Raw genomic sequence first — 20,432 nt, 5'->3', positions numbered from 1 at the left:
ACAACTAATGCAATGTGGGATCCTGGAAGAAAAAAAGTAATAGAAAAGCTGGCGAGATTTGAATAAAGACTATAGGTAATATTACTGAAGCAATGTTAATTTTCTGGTTTCAAATAACTACTATGGTTATATAAGATGTTAGCATTAGGGTAAACTGGGTGAAGGAACTCTACTATTTTGACACTTTTCCTTAAGTCTAAAATTATTTCTTTTAAAAAGTGCTGGGTTCCCAAACCCCAGCCCCAGAACTGTGGAGAGCAGACCTAGGTGGGGCCCAGGGATCTGCATGTTCATAAGCACCCCTGAAATCTTGGTGGTGTAGCAGTTAAGTGCTACAGCTGCTAACCAAAAGGTCAGGAGTTCAAATCCACCAGGTACTCCTTGGAAACTCTATGGGACAGTTCTACTCTGTCCTACAGGGTCACTATGAGTTGGAATTGACTCGACAGCAATGGATTATTGTTTCTGAATCGGGAATCTTTGGACCATGCTTGATTTTCTAAAATTCTCCGATTTGCTCTCAGTACTGGTAATGGTACCCGCTTTTCCAGTTTTATTTATATACACAGTGACTGCTGGTACATAGGTGTCTGGGTGGCACAAATGGTTAAGTGTTCAGCTACCAAGCAAAATGCTGGTGGTTTGAGCCCACCCAAAGGCAACTCAGAACAAAGGCCTGGTGATCTACCCTTGGAAAATTGGCCATTAGAAACCCTGTGGGGTTGCCATGAGTCAGAAGCAACTCAACAGCAGTTGCTTTGGTATTTTTTGTATGTTGATCTTGTATCCAGCAATACCACTGAACTGAATCCTTAGAATCTAGTAAGTTGAAGGATGTGAAGCTGTAAATAATCAACCCATTTCTATTTACAAAATGGCAATTTCATATGATTCAAACTAAGATAATGGTTCTTGCAGATCAACAAGTAAAGGCCAACTAAAAAAAGGGGACTGGGCATAAACGGTCAGTTTTTAGTAAAAGGAATACAAAGAAGGAGAAATGCATGTCTGGATTCACCAACAAGTGCCTCTCTTCCTCTCTTCCTGCTGTATTTGACACCCTCATTCATTGTGGTGGTTTTTTGTTATGCAAAGAATATCGTTTCTTCATCAAAAAAGAGGGAGGAAAAATACAAAGGGCTTATAAACATGAAAAGATGCTCAACTTCACTTATAAATTATCAGAAATTAAGTACATGAAGCTAAAATAAGATGCTAATTTTACCCACTTTTTTTTTATACTAGAAAAGACTCAAAAGGTTAATAATACAGAATCTAGGCAAGGGTATCAGAAACAGGTACCTTCCCAGCCAGGGGTGGGGGCGTAAGTAGGTGCCATCTCTTTAGAGGTGATCTGGCAGTATCTACAGAGATCTTATATGTATCTCTAAATGGCATTGATAACTGCTATTTGTGTGCATGTGCATGCATGAGTGTGTGCTTTAGAGGAAAGAACAGATATACACCTTTTACATATGCACAGCTGATAATATGAGCTGTTATCCTACAAGCAACTGATAATACCAGCTGCCTTTGAGGAGGGGAACTGGGTGTCTGGAGGAAGCAGTGAAGAGGAGGCTTTTACCATACATACCATTTGAATTTTGAACCAAGTGAATGTATTATCTTTCTAAAACAATCAATTTCAAAACCATAAAAACAAAACAAACAAAAAACCCTTGCCCAGTAAATAAATAGGACAAAGGATGGTAAAGGGTAGAAAACCAAATCTCTGAGATAAGGTCCGAACTATGACTCACACAGGCACCTCCCATCTACCCTCTTTCCACCCCCCTTCCCCACCCCAGCCCACGAAGGCTGGAGGCTCTGCCAGGAGGAAGAACCATGTACTGGGCCAAAGCATTCATGTGCCCATGATTGGCCAGGCCTCAGAGGTGGGGCCATACCACTGGTCACCACTGTCTGCCTGCCCCCCCCCCCCCCGTTTTCTGCCCTGGCCTCTGGGGAGAAGAAGGACTTGCCCTGCAGTCCTTGTTGAGCACATAGGCCCTGTCAGGCTCCTGTAGCCAGAGCCCTGAGCCTCTTCTTCTCCCTCACACCCAGGCTTCCCAGAGGCGCAGACACCTACAGCTCCTCTACAGGACTGCCCTCCCCCACCCGCGATGACAGGGTAGACAAGAGGGAAGTGGGAACAACCAGGCCAACAAAGAGCCCTTGGGCCACATCCCATCCAGGTGAGCCAGGTCAAGATCCAGGAGACAGGGAGTGAGGATAGCAGCCTCTTCAGGTGGCTGGGTTGAAGCATGTTCTCAGGAGCAGTGGGCAACCTTCTGGTCTGCTCTGTGGCCACAGAGGCAGGGAAGATGGTAAGCCATGAGCACAGTGCAGGAACAGAACTGAGTCAGAGAAGCCTCGGAGTCCCTAAGCCCCTGTTTCAGTTTGTTCCTGAGGTCTAGCTACAACATGCATTGTGTGACGCCAGCAGGTGTTCAGCAGTGATCACCAGTAGAGGCCCCCACCACCCATTCCTCCTCCATCACATCACAGTGCTAATGGAACCCTGTGTAAAGATGACCAGTGGAACCTCTCAACTGTGTCAGATACTGTACTAGGCTCTCTGCCTTGGTTCCCACTTAACCCTGGTGACGTTCTATTGTAAGAATGATTACCCCCATTTTACAGAAAGGATACTGGGCATTGAGTGATGAAATAACATATCCAAGGTCACATGGCTACAAAGTCAGCTTGCATCCTGCCAGCATGGGCGAGATGAAGAGACAGAGGCTCCAGCCCAATTCTGGCCCTGGCACGGCCCCTCGCCCTCAGCATGTTCGGAACATTCGGCCTCTGTTTCCTCCATCTATAGAAAGGCTACAGTTGCAACCTGATATTCCTTAAGAAAAAAGATGCTGGGTGCTCACTTTAGCAGCACATACAATAAAATTGGAATGGTACAGAGAAGATTAGCATGGCCCTGTGCAAGGATGACATGCAAATTCTTGAAGTGTTCCATATTCTTACTGGGAGTTTCTAAAAATCAAACACTTATGCTCATCCAAACACTTCACCAAAACAGTGAAAAGACGATCTACAGACTGGGAAAAAAAAAAATTGGCTATGACAAATCCGATCAGCGTCTAATCTCTAAAATCTATAACATACCGCCACACCTCAACAACAAAAGACAAACAACCCAATTAAAAAATGGGCAAAGAATATGAACGGGTACTTCACCAAAGACATTCAAGCTAACAGACACATGAGGAAATGCTCACGATCATTAGCCATTAAAGAAGTGCAAATCAAAACTACAAGGAGATAACACCTCACCTCAACAAGGCTAGCATTAACACAAAAAGCACAAAATAATAAATGTTGGAGAGGTTGTGGAGAGACCGAAATACTTATACACTGCTGGTGGGAATGTAAAATGGTACAACCACTTGGGAAATCGATTTGGCCCTTCCTTAAAAAGCTAGAAATAGAACTACCATACAACCCACTCCTTGGAATATATCCTAGAGAAATAAGAGCCCTCACACAAATAGATATATGCACACCCATGTTCCCTGCAGCACTGTTTACAACAGCAAAAAGATGTAAACAACCTAAATGTCCACCAACGGATGAATGGATAAACAAATTATGGTATACTCACACAATGGAATACTACACAATGATAAAGAACAACGATGAATCTGTGAAATATCTCATAACATGGAGAAATCTAGAAGGCATTATGCTGAGTGAAATTAGTCACAAAAGGACAAATATTGTATGAAACCACTATTATAAGAACTCAAGAAAAGATCTAAACACAGAAGAAAATATTCTTTGATGGTTACAAGGGTGGGGAGGGAGGGAAACAGGTATTCACTAACTAGATAGTAGACAAGAATTATTTTAGGTAATAGGAAGGACAAAACACAATACAGGGGAAGTCAGCACAACTGGACTAAACCAAAAGCAAAGAAGTTTCCTGAATACAACCAAACACTTTGAGGGACAGAGTAGCAGGGGTGGGTGTCTGGGGATGATGATTTCAGGGACATCTAGGTCAGTTGGCATAACAAAGTTTATTAAGAAAACATTCTGCATTCCACTTTGGTGAGTGGCGTCTGGGGTCTTAAAAGCTAGCTAACAGCCATTAAAGATGCATCAATTGGTTCCAACCCACCTGGAGCAAAGGAAAATGAAGAACACCAAAGACATAAGGAAAATATGAGCCCAAGAGACAGAAAGGACCACATAAACCAGAGACTACATCAGCCTGAGACTGGCAGAACTAGATGGTGCCTGGCAACCACCAATGACTGCCCTGACAGGAAACACAACAGAGAGTCCCTGATGGAGCAGGAGAAAAGTGGGATGCAGAACTAAAATTCTAGTAAAAAGACCAGACTTAATGGTCTGAGACTGGAGGGACCCCTGAGGACATGGCCCCCCAGAATCTCTGTTAGCCCAAAACTAAAACCATTCCCAAAGCCTACTCTTCAGACAAAGACTAGACTGGGCTATAAGACATAAAATGATACTAGTGAGGAACGTGCTTCTTAGCTTCAGTAGATACATGAGACTATGTGGGCAGCTCCTGTCCAGAGGCAAGATGAGAAGGCAGAGGAGACAGGAGCTGGTTGAATGGACATGGGAAATACAGGGTGGAGAGGAGGAGAGAGCAAGTAGGGTCACATGACAATGTGTGTATAGGTTTTTGTATGAGAAACTGACTTGAATTGTCAACTTTCACTTAAAGCACAATAAAAAAAGACAAAGATGCTGGGACACTCAGTAAAGATTATGGCCCAAGTGGTGAGACACCCTGAAAACAACATGAAAGCTTCTGAGTGACTGCTTCCCTCCTGGGTGGGTCAGCTTTACCCTCCTGCCTGGAGAAGCTGTGAGACTTCACCTCAGCAAACCCCACAGGAAGTGCCCCTCTCTGCAAAGCAGGCAGAGGCGAGCCTCACAGTGGGCGAGAATGAGTCTATCTTCTCTCCTCCTCCCTTAGGAAGACTCTGCAGTAACACAGGCAGGGCTTAGTGTGTTCAGCCCTAGCAAGGGATAAAAGGACTTTTTAAGAGACAAGGAATAAGGGAACTGGAAAATCAGCAAAAAATGTTTAGAATCTTCCCAAGGCCTCAGGAGGTAAGGCAAATGGGGAATATGCAGAGCTGGGGAGAGATAGATGGGGGAGAGGGGTAAAGGACAGGAGGGTGTGAAGGGGGAGAGACCAGCACTCTTACTGAACAGAAGACCCTAAAATCCCACATGACAGAGACAAGGAATTCCAATTACGGAAGGGCATCTGGTCTGCTAAGTGAATCTGGTTAGTTTTCCACCTGGAAGTTTCCAGATGCTCCCGTGCCACTGATATCCCTATACAGTCATGCGTTGCTTAACATTCACTATACGTTCTGGGAAAAGGACGCTATGTGATTTGGACCTGATGGGAACACCTGGGTGTTCACAGGGTGCGGGGCTCTTGGGCCCACGGGCTGCTGTGCAGTGGGGCCGAGGACGCCTCAGGTGAGTGCTGGGCTGGGTCCCATCTGGCTTGCACCCTGTAGTCCGGTGAAGGTCACAGTGGGGAGGCTCCCCAGGGGCAGCAGGGGAGTAGTCTCAGCAACCCAGTGCCCCTGCCCCCAGCCCAGCCCTGGAATGCCTGCTGACTTAGGTGCTCCAGAGCAGGTGGGAGCTGCAGGGGTGCCTGTTACCACAGGTGGAGGGTGGTGGGGTAGGCTCCTTGCTGACTTGAGTTGTGGGCATCCCCTGAGGATGCACACCAGACCACAAACATATATACTGTTGGATGTTGCCTGAACATACGTAATGCAGCACATGACTGTACAGGCAAAGTTACCTCTCCTCTACTTGCTTTCTGGCTTCTCCAGCATAACAAAACCTAGCCTCCAATCCCCAAGGCTCAGCACAAGTTAGGTGCCGGAAAAAATGTATACCAAATACTAAGTGCAAGGCCCAACGAACCTGTTAAAATATGGTTTCATCAGCCCCAGCTTTGCTTCTGGGTTTAGAAGTTAGAAGATATACTGGGGGAGGTAGAGAGGCTGGGCACTGCAGGCGACCTGGCTTCTGTCTGTTCCTACAGGTTGTCTTAAGCACATCTTCTCATTTCCCCAAGGCTTGCTTTCCTCTACTTTGAAAGGAGCAGGATACTCCTAGAATACCACTGGCTGACAGCCACCAGATCTCCCTCATTAATCCATTGGCCCCATGTAGAAACAGAAGGTCAGAGCTAAGTAGTGTGCCCAAGTAACACAGGTAGTAAGAAGCAGCTGATAAGAGATGGGACATAAAATCCAACATGTATTTGAAGACAGCAGGGATGGAAAAAGAACACTAGACCAGCGAGACAAAAAGAGCAGATTGAAAACACAGGAATAAATCTTTGTGATCTTGGGTTGGGCAATAGTTTCTTAGATGCAACACCAAAAGTATCAGAGACAAAAGAAAAAAATAGACATATTGGACTTCATCAAAATTAAAAAACTTTGTGCTGCAAATTATGCCATCAAGAAAGTTTTACAACCCTCCCAGAAGGAGTTCCCAATGGCCAAAACTGGAACCATTTGAGGAACATAATAAATGACATAGTATTAGATTATAAAACCAAAGTAAAAAATAATTATCCACGAGTATAACAGAAAAAAAATATACTGACATAAATTAACAACTGAATAAATAGGACAGAAAAGACAAATTTCCCACACAGAAGAATTCCTGATAATTTATGCAGATACCCATGGTCAAGGAGGTGGAACAAAACTTCTCATCCTGTAGATGTGGGCTTCGAATGTGACTTCCTCCAGATAATACACCTGAGAAAGGGAGGGGGCCAGCAGGGTGAGAGTAAATTCACGGAGGGGAGTCTGATAAACAGCACCTCAGCCAAGCGATTAAGGTCAAAATCAACAGTGACAAGAAATGTGGATATAATGTTCTCTTGATTATGATGTGAAGAGAATGGCACTTTCTCTCTGTGTTCTTCTTTGTCAAAACCCAAAACCTCAGTCAAATCATGAGAAAAAAATCAGATAAATTCCAACTGAGATTATACAAACTACCTGACAAGTAATCCTCAAAACTGTCAAGATTATCAAAAACAAAAAAAGTCAGAGTAACATCACAGTCTAGAATCTACACTAGCTAAATGTAATGCAGTACCTTGGATGGACCCATGGAAGAGATAAAGGATATAAGGTAAAAACTAAGGAGCTCTGAATAAAGTACAAGCTTTAGTAAATAATAATGTATCAATACTGCTTCATTATTGTGACAAGCATACCATACTAATATAAGATGTTAATAATAAAGGAAACTGGGTATGGGGTAGAAACCCTGGCAGTATAGTGGTTAAGAGCTATGGCTGCTAACCGAAAAGTTGGCAGTTCGAATCCACCAAACACTCCTTGGAAACTCTATGGGGCGGTTCTACTCTGTCCTATAGGGTCACTATGAGTCGGAATCAACTCGACGGCAATACGTTTGGTTTTTTTTTGGGGGGGGGGGTACAGGGTATATGGGAATTTCTGCACTATCTTTGCAACTTTTCTATAAATCTAAATACAATCTAAAATTAAAAGTTTATTTTAAAAAAGTGAAAAAAAATTTTTTGAAGACAACCCACAGAATGAGAAAAAAAATTAAAAATAATGTACCTAATAAGGCATCTATATCTAGAATATAAAAGAACCATACAAATCAATAATAAAAGACAAATAACCTAACTGAAAATTGGCAAAGGAACTGAAGACATTTCTCCAAAGAAGATATATGTATTGCCAATAAACCCATGAAAAGACACCCAGCATCATTAGCCATTAAAAAAAAAAAAATTTTTTTTTCTTTTTTTTTAGGGCTAATGCAAATCAAAACCACCATGAGACACCACTTTGTTTTCATTAGGATGGCTAGAATCCAAAAGATGGAAAATAACAAATGCTGACAAGGAAGTGGAGAAAACAGAACACTCATACACTGCTGGTAGAAATGTAAAATGGTACGGCTGCTTTGGTAAACATCCTGGCAGTTCCTCAAAAAGTTAAAACAGAATTTCCATATTACCCAGTAATTGCACTCCGGGGTATATACCCAACAGAAACAGAAACGTATGTCCACACAAACACCTGTAAACAAATGTTCACAACAGCATTATTCGTAATTGCCAAAAAGTGGAAATGACCAAAATGTCCATCAACCAAAGAGTGGATAAATAAGATGTATATGTACACACAATGGAATTTTATTCAGCAATTTTAAAAAATGAAGTACTGATATATGCTACAACATGGAGAAACACTGAAAACATGATACTGAAAAAAGTCAGTCACAAAGGATCACATTTTATATGATTTACCATTTTATGATTTATATAAAATGTCTAAGAGATTACTGGTTGATTTGGGCTGTGGGAATGGGTAGGTAAAGGGAAAATGGGGATTGACTACTAATATGTATGAGGTTTCTTATAGGGAGGGACTAATATGTTCTAAAATTAGATTGTTGGGATGGTTGCACAAAACCATTGAACTATATACTTTAAATGGGTGGACTGTATGTGAGCACAATCTCAAAAAGCTGTTTTAAAATTTCAAAACATAAACAGAAAGAATATTTGAAGAACTAATGACAGAAAATATCCTCAGTCTGATGAAGGACATGTATCTACAACTCCAATAAGTTCAAAGAACCCCAACCAGAATAAATCCAAAGAGATCTACAACAAGACACATCATAGTTAGGCTCTCAAAAAGTAAAGATAAAGAGAATCCTGAAAGCAGTGAGAAAGAAGCAAACAGTCACATACAAAGGATACCCAATAAAATAAAGGCCGATTCCTCATTGGAGCCCAGAAGACAATGGAATGCTGTATTTAAAACGCTGAAAGAAAACAACTGTCAACCAAGAATACTATACCCAGCACAACTGTCCTTCAAGAATGAGGGTGAACAAGTTCTCATAAAAAGACCACACTTAATGGTCTGACTGAGACTAGAAAGACCCCGGAGGTCATGGTCCCCAGGCCTTCTGTTAGCCCAAGAGAGGAACCATTCCCAAAGCCAACTCTTCAGACAGGGATTGGACTGGACTATGGGAAAGAAAATGATACTGGTGAGGAATGAGCTTTTTGGATCAAGTAGACATATAAGACTATGTTGGCATCTCCTGTCTGAAGAGGAGATGAGAGGGTAGAGGGGGTCAGAAGCTGGCCAAATAGACACGAAAAGAGTGGGGGGAAGGAGTGTGCTGTCTCATTAGGGGGAGAGCAATTAGGAGTATGTAGTAAGGTGTTTATAAATTTTTGTATGACAGACTGACTTGCAAACTTTCACTTAAAGCACAAAAAAAAAATTTTTTTAAAAGAATGAGGGTGAAATTAAAACATTCCCGGAAAAACAGAAGCTGAGAGAGCTCATATCCACCAGACTGGCCTATAAAAAATACTAACAGGAGTTCTGCAAAGACACTAAAAAGTAATTCAAGACCAGGCATAAAAAAGAAAGATCTCTAATAAAAGGAATTACACAGACAAGTATAAGAGCTAGTAATAAGGTATTTATGTTTGATAATTCTAATTGTTTTGACCTTTGTGTTTTTTCATAACAAATATATAAAAATAAAGGATAAAACTATGTTACAGGGCACATGAAATATAAATATGTAATTAATGATAAGAATAACAGAAGGGGGGAGAGGAATGGTATAGATATAGAATTGTTTGTATGTTACTGAAGTTAAGTTGATACCAACTTACCCTAGGATGTTATAAATACAAGTTGTTAAATGTAATACTCATGGAAACCACTAAGAAAATATCTTTAAAAAAATACACAAAAACAAAGGAGAAGGGCATCCAAATGACTCACTGCAATAATCCAACAAAACACAAAATCAAGCAGTATAAAGGACAAAGACAATGAAGGCTTAAGACACCCCAAAAACAAAAATAAATAAATAAATAAAATGACAGAAGTAAGTCACTTCTTATCGGTAATTACAGTGAATGTAAATGGACAAAATGCTCCGATAAAAAGGCAGAGAGTGGCAGAATGGATTTAAAAAAAAAGAAAGAAAACCATGATCAAAATATATGCTATTTACAAGAGACACACCTTAGACCCAAGGACACAAACAGGTTAAAAGTGAAAGAATGGAAAAGAATATTCCATACAAAACCAAATAGAGAACCATGATAACCAAAAGAGAACTGGGGTGGCAATCTTAATATCAGAAACAGTAGACTTTAAGACAAAATCTGTTGGAAGAGATAAGGATGGACATTATATAGTGATAAAAGGGTCAATTAATCAAGAAGATTTAACAATCATAAATATATATGCACTCAACATTGGAGCACCTAAATATATAAAGCAAACATTCATAGAATTGAAGGGAAAAATAGTACTATAATAATACTTGGTGACTTCAATATACCACTTTCAAAAGTGGACAGAACATATATAAAGAAGATCAAAAAGGAAGCAGAAAACCTGAATAACACTATAAACCAACTAGACCTAACAGACATATAGAACACTCCACCCAATGACAGCACAATATACATTCTACTCAAATGCACATGGATCATTCTCCAGGATAGACTATATGTTAGGTCACAAAGCCAAGTCTGGATAAATTTAAAAAGACTGAAATAACACAAAACATTATCCCCGACAATAACTTAGCCTTGTTAAGATGTCAATTCTACCCAAAGGGATCTATCCCAAAACCAAACCCACTGCTGTCGAGTCAATTCCGACTCACAGTGACCCTAAAAGAGTCAATATAATCCTGACCAAAATTCCAACAGCCGTCTTTACAGAAATGGAAAAACCAATCCTGAAATTTACGTGGAATGGCAAGAAGCCCAGAATAGCTAAAACAATACTGAAAGAGAAAAACAAAATAGGAAGACTCACACTTCCTGATTTTAAAACATACTACACAGCTACAGTAATCAGAACAGCCTGATACTGGTATAATGAAAGACACAAAGACCAAAGCAATAGAGTTGAGAATCCAGGAATAAACCCACACATCTGTTGTCAACTGATTTTTGACAAGGGCGTTAAGTCCATTTGATGGGGAAAGAAGAGTTTCTTCAATAAATGGTATTGGGAAAATTGGATTTCCACATGCTGAAAAATGAAACAGAATCCATGCCTCACACCATACACACCAAAAAGAAATTTGAAATGGATTAAAGACCTAAATGTGAAGACTAAAACCATAAAATTCTTAGAAGAAAAAACAGGGGCAACATCATCAGGCCTAGCTTTTAACAATAGATTATGTAATATAATAACAAAAGCTCAAACAGCAAAAGACAAAATAAATAAATGAGAGCTCATAGAAATTTAAAATTTCTGTTCGTCAAAAGACTTTACCAAAAAAGTGAAAAGACAAGTTACCGACTGGGGGAATATCTTTGGAAGCCATATATCCAACAAGAATCTAGTAATCACCATATATATAAAGCTTCTGACAATTTAACAAAAAGAAGATAAATAACCCAATCATAAAATGGGCAAAGGACTTGAAAAGACATTCAAATGACCATCAAGCACATGAAAAGGTGCTCAGAGTCATTAATCATCAGAGAGATGCAAATCAAAACCACAATAAGATATTATTTCACTCCCGCTAGGATGGCTAGGAAACCGTGGTGGCATAGTAGTTAAGTGCTGCAGCTGCTAACCAAAGGGAGGGCAGTTTGATTCCTCCAGGCACTCCTTGAAAACTCTATGGGGTAGTTCTACTCTGTCCTCATAGGGTCTCTATGAATTGGAGCCGACTTGACAGCAATATGTTTAGTTACCGAGTTTTGCGACGGCTAAGATTTAAAAAAAAAAGAAAATAACAACTGTTGGTGAGGATATGGGAAAATTGGAAGCCTTATGTATTGCAGCTGGGAATGCAAAATGGTACAGCCATTTTGGAACACAATGTGGCGCTTCCTCAGAAAACTAAAAATAGAACTACCCTGTTATCCAGTAATCCACTCCTAGGTATAGACCCAAAAGGCTTGAAAGCAGAGACTCATACAGAGACTTATACATGAATGTTCACTGCAGCACTATCCACAATAACCAAAAGGAGGAAACAACCTAAATGCCCATCAACAGATGACTGGATAAACAAAATGTGGTACATACATACAATGGCATACTACTCAGTAGAAGAAATGACGCCTCGATACATGCTAAAGTATGCATGGAGCTTGAGGACATTATGCTGAGAGAACAAGTCAATCACAAAAGGACAAATATTGCATGACCTCACTTATATAAAAAGATAAGAATAGGCAAATGAAAAGAGACCAAAGTTTATTAGTGGGTACCAGGGGCAGAAGTGAGGAGGTGAGGGGGCTTATTGCTCATGGAGTACTGAGTTTCAGTTTATGGTGATGGAAAAATAGAATTGATTAAGGTAGGGCTGCACAGTCTATTACTGTAAGAGTTATCAATAAAGTAAACCTGTAAAAGCTGAATTGGCAGAAGACTTAACATTGTAAAAATGTGTATTCTACCAAAAGTGATCTATATATACAATGCAATTCTGATCCAAATTCCAATGACATTTTTTAATGAGATGGAAAAACAAATCACCAACTTCATATGCAAGGGAAAGAGGCCCTGGATAAGTAAAGAAAAAGAACAAAGTGGGAGGCCTTATGCTGCCTGATTTTAGAACCTATTAAATCACCACAGTAATCAAAACAGCCTGGTACTGGTACAACAACAGATACATAGACCAATGGAACAGAACTGAGAATCCAGACATAAATCCATCCACACGAGCAGCTGATATTTGACAAAGGCCCAAAGTCTGTCCAATGGGGAAAAGATAGTCTCTTTAACAAAAGCTGCTGGCATAACTGGATATCCATCAGCAAAAAAAAAATGAAACAATATCCATACCTCACACCATGCACAAAAACGAACTCAAAATGGATCAAAGGCCCAAATATAAAATCTAAAACAATAAAGATCATGGAAGAAAAAACAGGGACAATGCTAGGAGCCCTAATACAGCCATAAACAGTATAGAAAACATTACTAACAATGCACAAACACAAGAAGAGAAACTGGATAGCTGGGAGCTTCTAAAAATCAAACACCTAAGACTTCACCAAAAGAGTAAAAAGATTACCTACACACTGGGAAAAAGTTTTTAGCTTTGACATTTCCCATTCGGCATCTGGTCTCTAAAATCTACATGATACTGTAAAAACTCAACTACAAAAAGACACATAACCCAATTTAAAAAATGGGCAAAGGTTATGAACAGGCACTTCACTAAAGAAGACATTCAGGTAGCTAACAGATACATGAGGAAATGCTCACGATCATTAGCCATTAGAGAAATGCAGATCAAAACTACAATGGGATTCCATCTCACTCCAACAAGGCTGGCATTAATCCAAAACACACAAAATAATAAATGTGGGAGAGGCTGTGGAGAGATTGGAACACTTATATACTGCTGGTGGGAATGCAAAATGGTATAACCACTATGGAAATCGATTTGGTGCTTCCTTAAAAAGCTAGAAATAGAACTACCATACGATCCAGCAATCCCACTCCTTGGAATATATCCTAGAGAAATAAGAGCCTTTACACAAACAGATACATGCATAGCCAAGTTCACTAGAGCACTGTTTACAATAGCAAAAAGATGGAAGCAACCAAGGTGCCCATCAATGGAAGAATGGATAAATAAATTATGGTATATTCACACAATGGAATACTACATATCAATAAAAAACAATGATGAATCCATGAAACATTTCACAACATGGAGGAATCTGGAAGGCATTATGCTGAGTGAAATTAATCAGTTGCAAAAGGACAAATATATGAGACCACTATTACAAGAACTCAAGAAATAGTTTAAACAAAGAAAACATCCTTTGATGGTTACAAGTGTAGGGAAGGAGGGAGGGAGGGGGGTTTTCACTAATTAGGTAGTAGACAAGAACTAATTTAGGTGAAGGGAAAGACAACACACAATACAGGAGAGGTCAGCACAACTGGACTAAACCAAAACCAAAGAAGTTTCCTGAATAAACAAAACACTTTGAAGGCCAGTCTAGTGGGGTGGGGGTTTGGGGACCATGGTTGCAGGGGACATCTAGGTCCACTGGCATAATAAAATCTATTAAGAAAACATTCTGCATCCCACATTGGAGAGTGGCATCTGGGGTCTTAAACGCTAGCAAGCAGCCATCTAAGATGCATCAATTCTTCTCAACCCACCTGGAACAAAGGAGAATGAAGAACACCAAAGATACAAGGTAATTATGAGCCCAAGAGACAGAAAGGGTCACAAAAATAAGAGACTACATCAGCCTGAGACCAGAAGAACTAGATGGTGCCCGGCTACAACCAATGACTGCCCACACAGGGGACACAACAGAGAACCTCTGAAGGAGCAGGAGAGCAGTGGGATACAGACCTCAAATTCTTGTAAAAAGATCAGACTTAATGGTCTGGCTGAGACTAGAAGGACCCCAGTGGTCATGGCCCCCAGACCTTCTGTTGGCCCAGGACAGGAACCATTCCCAAAGCCAACTCTTCAGACAGGGATTGGACTGGACTGTAAGGTAGTAAATGATACTGGTGAGGAGTGAGCTTCTTGGATCAAGTATATGTATGAGACTATTTGGGCAGCTCCTGTCCGGAGGGGAGATGAGAAGGCAGAGGGGGACAGAAGCTGGCTGAATGGACATGGAAATACAGGGTGGAGAGGAGTGTGTTGTCTCATTAGTGGGAGTGCTACTAGGAGTATATAAAGCAAGGTGTATATAAATTTTTGAATGAAAGGCTGACTTGATTTGTAAACTTTCACTTAAAGCACAATAAAAATTAAAAAAAAGAAAAGCTGAATTGGCAAAATTTGTTTGACAGATATATTTACAACAATGACAAAAAATAAAGTAGCTGTTGAGGCTGCTTATGTACAACCAAACAAGTCATGGGATTTCGTTTCTTGGTTTGAAGGTTTAGGCTCATGCTTTCATCAGACATCCCAGGTAACCGGCCTAATAACATGTTTAGTGTTTCTGTTCTACCTCCCCCTTTGTCGCTTGCTTCTGTTCTATCTCCTAGTTTGTTGCTTAATGCCTGGTGTCTTAGAAGCTTGCAAGCAGCCATCTGAGGTAAAACAATTGGTCTCTATTCATCTGGAGCAACAGAGGAAGGAGTCAGAAACAACAGCAACTACTGCCTTTGCCACAAGACCAGAACTGGATGGTGCTCAACTACCATTATTGAAAAGTTGATCAAAGATTCTATAGCCAAATCCTGATCAAAAGGGGGAAAATGCAGAATAGAATTTCAAATTATTATAGACTCTAGACTTTCTGGAGCCATGGAGGCTGGATGAACTCCCAAAACTACTGCCCGGAAATAATCTTTAAACCTTCAACCAAAACTATCCCCTGAAGTCTTCTTAAAACCAAACAATAATTTATCTTAACTAGTAAAGAATTGGAGCCCTGGTGGCACAGTGGTTAAGAGCTTGGTGCTAACCAAAAGGTCAGCAGTTTGAATCCACCAGCCACTCCTTGTAAACCCTACAGGGCAGTCCTACTCTGTCCCATAGGGTCACTATGAATAAAGAATGTCTGCCTTGAGCATTGTGCTCTTTTAAAAACTATCTATATGGGATCAAATTAACAACAGCAACTCAAAAGATTAGATAGGAACCATAGAGGGCAGTGAGTTAACTTTAATGGGGGAGGAACAACTCAGGAAAGGAGGGTGAGAATGGCTGCACAATTTGAAGAATGTAATAATGTCACTGAATTGTACACGTAGAAACTGTTGAATTGGTGTATGTTCCGCTGCATATAGTCTTAACGACAACAACAAAAATAAATCATTAGAAAAAAAACCTCCTGAATCCACCACAGCACAGATCACCTGAGCTGGGCACAAGAGAGGTCCTCCACCGGCAAAGCATAGACCCAAGAGTGAAAGAGTGATGATGCTTTGTTTTCAAGGTCCAGCTCTCTTGGCCCAAGGAAAGAAAGGAAAGGAAGAGGTACAGAACAGCAGCAATTAGAAGCCTGTCACACCCTGAATGCAAGGGCTAAAAACACTCCTCATATACCTAACACTCAGTCACCTGGGGGACCTACTGAAAACAGATTCCTGCCTCCCCCACCAGCCCAATTCTAGTGAAGTAGGAACCATGCACTCCTAGAGACCGATGCCAATGGTCCAAGGACCACTTTTGAGAAAACACTGTCCTAGAGCCAACTGAGAGAGAAGACAAGGCTGCGCTCCAGGAGACTGCCAGGAAGCCACTACACATTCTTCATGCAGCAGAGAATCTATATTTATTCTTTCAAATAGTAATTCCAACCACAGTTCTATGGCCCCTGAGACCTGACCCAGGCCTTTCCTAAATGAGACATCCAACACAAAAATAATTATAGTAAAGACAAATAAGTCTGATCACAGAAACTTATAAAAACTGTTATTATGTAAAAGAATAAGCAAACAAATGAAGAAACTTAAATAAGAAAGGAAGAAAATATTTATAACATGTATTATCATATCCCAAATAGGCAAAAAGCTCTTACAAATAAGAAAAAGATGAAAATCCCACTTGAAAAAATGAGCAAATCTCAGGAAAGGCAAAAAGAAATAAAATAACCAAATAAAATGTGAAAAAATATTCAGCATCATTGAAGAAGAGAAAGTTAAAACAGGAATGTCCTATTACACTCCCCTCAAATTACCAAAAAGGAGCCCTGGTTCTGCAATGGTTAAGTTCTCAGCTGCTAACTGAAAGGTCAGCTGTTCAAATCCCCCAGCCACTCTGTAGGAGAAAAGACCTAGCAATCTGCTCCCATAAAGATTACTGCCTAGAAAATCTTATGGGGCAATGCTACTCTGTCCTATAGGGTCACTATGAGTTGGAATTGATTCAGTGGCACACAACAAGATTACCAAAGGATTCATCTGGCTTATTTTATGGACATGTTATCAAAAGGGACCAATTCCTGGAGAAGGGCATCATGCTTGGTAAAGTAAAGAAAGCAAAAAAGAGGAAGACCCTCACGAGATGGATGGACACAGTGGCTGCAGCAATGGCCTCAAACATAACCAACGATTGTGAGGATGTGCAGGACCAGGCAACACTTCGTTCTGTTGTCCACAGGGTTGCTATGAGTCAGAGCTAACTCAACAGCACCAAAAAACAGATTACCAAAGGTTAAAAAGCACTGGCAAATGTATGGAAAAAAATAGACATAATTCATTCATTTAATGAAGCTAAATATGCCAGGCACTGGGTTTGTATGCTAGGACTAGCAGTGAACAAGATAACCAAGGTCCCTGCCTTCAACGAGTTTGCATTCTAGGTGTAGTAAAGATAAGAGAACAGATGATAAGGGAGGAAATAAGCAAGTATTCAGAAGGTTGTTGTTGGCAAATGTCCTTTATTGAAGGGCAATATGTCAAAATTTTGTGCTGGTAACTCTATTTCTGGATATTTATCCTACAGACACCCTCACTCTCACTTAAAACAAAGACGTGTAGAAGGATGCTCACTGCAGAAGTGTGTGTAACTAGAATAAAATGGACACAGCCCTAATGTTACTCAAAAGGAAAATTATGTAACATCCATACAAGAGATCACAATGCAGCCAGTAAAGACCAGTTCAATTTTTATTTTTTTAATGTTCCCACATGGAAAGACATTGAGGATATTTTGTTTAAAAAATAAATAAAAATAAAAGGAAACTGTTGAACAGTTTGTATAATATGATCCCATTTCTCTTTTAAAAAAAAAAGTATATATATATGGAAACCCTTGTGGTGTAGTAAAGAGCCTCAGCTGCTAATCAAAAGGTCAACAGTTTGAATCCACCAGGCACTCCTCAGAAACCCTATGGGGAGAGGCTTTATGTATGTGTATGTGTGTGTGTGTTTCTGTATATTTAGATATAGATGGGTTAGTATATGTCTAAGAAAAATCTGGAAGGTAAGATTATGGAAAACTTTCCATAGAGTACACATTTCTGTACTGTCTGGCTGTCCTGTTTTATAAGCATGTACCATTTTATATTCAGAAAAAAATATAAGGGAAAAGCATTAAAATACATAATGTATTTTAAAGCCGTTTGTTTTACTCAGCTTATTTCAAACTTCAGGCTAAAAATTAATTTGGAAAAAAGCTTCCGCTAAAGAAAAAGAATAAATTAACAGAGTAACTAACTAATCTTTTGCCTCATTCCTTAAACTCAAGAGTCACTGATGTAATTGGAAGGAGAGAAAAAATAATACTGTGCTTACTTGTTATTCACTTAATTCTCAAGGCAACCCACAAAGTGAATTTCACCCAGTTTTACAGGCAAGAAAACAGAGGCTCCGAGAAAGATTAAGTGACTTCCCTGGAGCAAAATGTCAGAGCTCCTAAAAGACAGAGCTGCAGTTCTGCCTGCCCTCTAGAAGGAAGACAGGATATCCCAGCTGAAGCTTTTACCTGGATGGCCATTCCATTGGGTCACTGGGTGGCGTGTGGGCATTGGGGAAGGGTAGGAAAAGTTTTGTTTTGTTTTGTTTCTTCAAGTTTTCTCCCCAATCCATTTTTTCAAGGTCCTCTCTGCAGCAAGCCTCATCACACACACCCTCCTTTAGAGCTGCACTTCAGATTTCCTTCAAAGAAGCGCCCAGCCTAGTAACCTGTTAGGAGGAACTCCCAAAGAAAAATGCCTAGGCAACGGGTGACCCCTCTTCCAGGACCCCCTGCAATGTAACAGCACAGCTCAGTCACTCCCCAGGCTAGCCTGGTTGTGTGACATGAGGAGGGGAGGTCTCAAAGGAGAACACTGGAAAGTGCTTCGTAAATTCTAAATGAATAAGTATCTCCCTGGAGGCTGAGATCCCCATCTCTGGGCCTTATTCCTTAACAACAGCTCACATCATTTAAGAGACCAGTACTTGTGTAATCACATTTTTTAAACAGTATTTTCTTTAAGAAAGGTGTCCTCAGGGTCTATGTCTATTATCTGGTTGTGAGGTGAAGGAACAATGAGTAGAAAAGTAAAGCAGGCCTCCCTTTCTTTAATCTGTGACAAAGCCAGCTCTTTTCAATTCCAAAAGGTGCTGTTTTTAGTACTGGGGCTAACCAGGTACTAATCTTTGAACTGGGGAAAGGATAAAAATAGTAAAAATGCTCAAAGCCTCAACTTGATGACCTCGTTAACTTCTAAAATAACATTAGGGAAAATAGGGAACTACACATCTCCACCTAAAAATATTAGTAACAATGGCTAACATGATTGTACACTACATGTCAGGCACGTTTGCAATGCTTTCCATGGATACCAGCTACTTTGTAAGCTTTGCTTAGCAGCTGTAGCTCTTAACCACTATGTCACCAGGGTTTCCAGCTACTTTGTAGAGATGTTATTTTCCCCATTTTACAGATTAGGAACTGAGAGGTTAAATGACTTGCTTAATCAGCAGTAAACATAACCATATAAAATATGCCTCAGCAGGGCAGTGAGAGCTCTTCTTGGTCATCTGGTCTACTCTCTGGCCATATCATTCACATTCCTTGTGTTCCAAACCCTAGTCATCCTGAACAGCTTAGGATTCCTAGGATAGACAGTGCGCTCATTTGCCCCCGCCTCCCACACACATACCTCATTCTTGTACTTTGCACAAGACTCTCTCTACTGACTGAACCACCCTCCTCCAGGAGATAGGAAATTGTATCCCATGAATGAATGGAAGTAAGACTTTTGTGAAAATTCATTGGTATATTTAAGACTCAAGCATTGTTTTGGTAGAATATACCAAAACTTTCTAGATCAGAGGCCCCCTTGCTAAGCCCTTCTTATCTCAAAGCCAGTATTGCCTGGGGTTCTGCTTTCCCTGATTCTGCCACCACCATCACCACCCACCTACCCTGTTCCTCCCCTCAGGCTCCAGCCGTCAGGAGAGATCTGTCCACAGTGACCTTTGGCCACTGACAAAGAGATTATCTGAAAGTCTGAAAACTTCTTTTCAACCCTTAGGTAGTTGGCCGCCATCTTTTTCGTTACTTGAACCATTTTAGCCATGTTCAAAATTAGCCATCGGGCTGGTGTGGTGTGGTATATGGAACGTGTGTTGTCAACGTATCCACCTGGTACCGCACTGAGACATGGGCATCCAGTGGTTTAAATGATCCTTTGACTTACAAAGCATCCCTGCAAGTTTCAGAGAACTTTAAACTCATCATTAGATAAGAAGGAAGATGTAAATGGCCTCAAGAAAATAAGGCAATAAGCATCAGTCATGCAATAAATATCAGATACTTAATAACAAATATTTCAGCTAACCACAAAGGTCTTGAATGATGTGTCAAAACTACCGTTTTTAATGGAAAGAATCAACTCCTATAAGCTTTGTCACATTGTCGTTGTATGCCATCGAGTTGATTCCAACTCA

General features: G+C 40.4%; 1 protein-coding gene and 1 non-coding gene across 2 annotated transcripts in view; one reads left to right on the top strand and one right to left on the bottom strand.

The window, feature by feature from the left end:
* Window positions 1-20,432, bottom strand: part of TFCP2L1 (transcription factor CP2 like 1) — an 81,660-nt gene that overhangs the window by 53,427 nt on the left and 7,801 nt on the right. The gene's annotated exons all lie outside the window — the stretch shown is intronic.
* On the top strand, window positions 2,875-2,980 carry LOC111752478 (U6 spliceosomal RNA). Its single transcript, XR_002787398.2, has one exon. It is a non-coding gene; the product is annotated as a U6 spliceosomal RNA (small nuclear RNA).

The sequence above is a fragment of the Loxodonta africana genome, chromosome 6, assembly GCF_030014295.1.
Source record: "Loxodonta africana isolate mLoxAfr1 chromosome 6, mLoxAfr1.hap2, whole genome shotgun sequence".
Taxonomy (NCBI): domain Eukaryota; kingdom Metazoa; phylum Chordata; class Mammalia; order Proboscidea; family Elephantidae; genus Loxodonta; species Loxodonta africana.
This window is presented reverse-complemented; position numbering and strand designations above follow the sequence as displayed.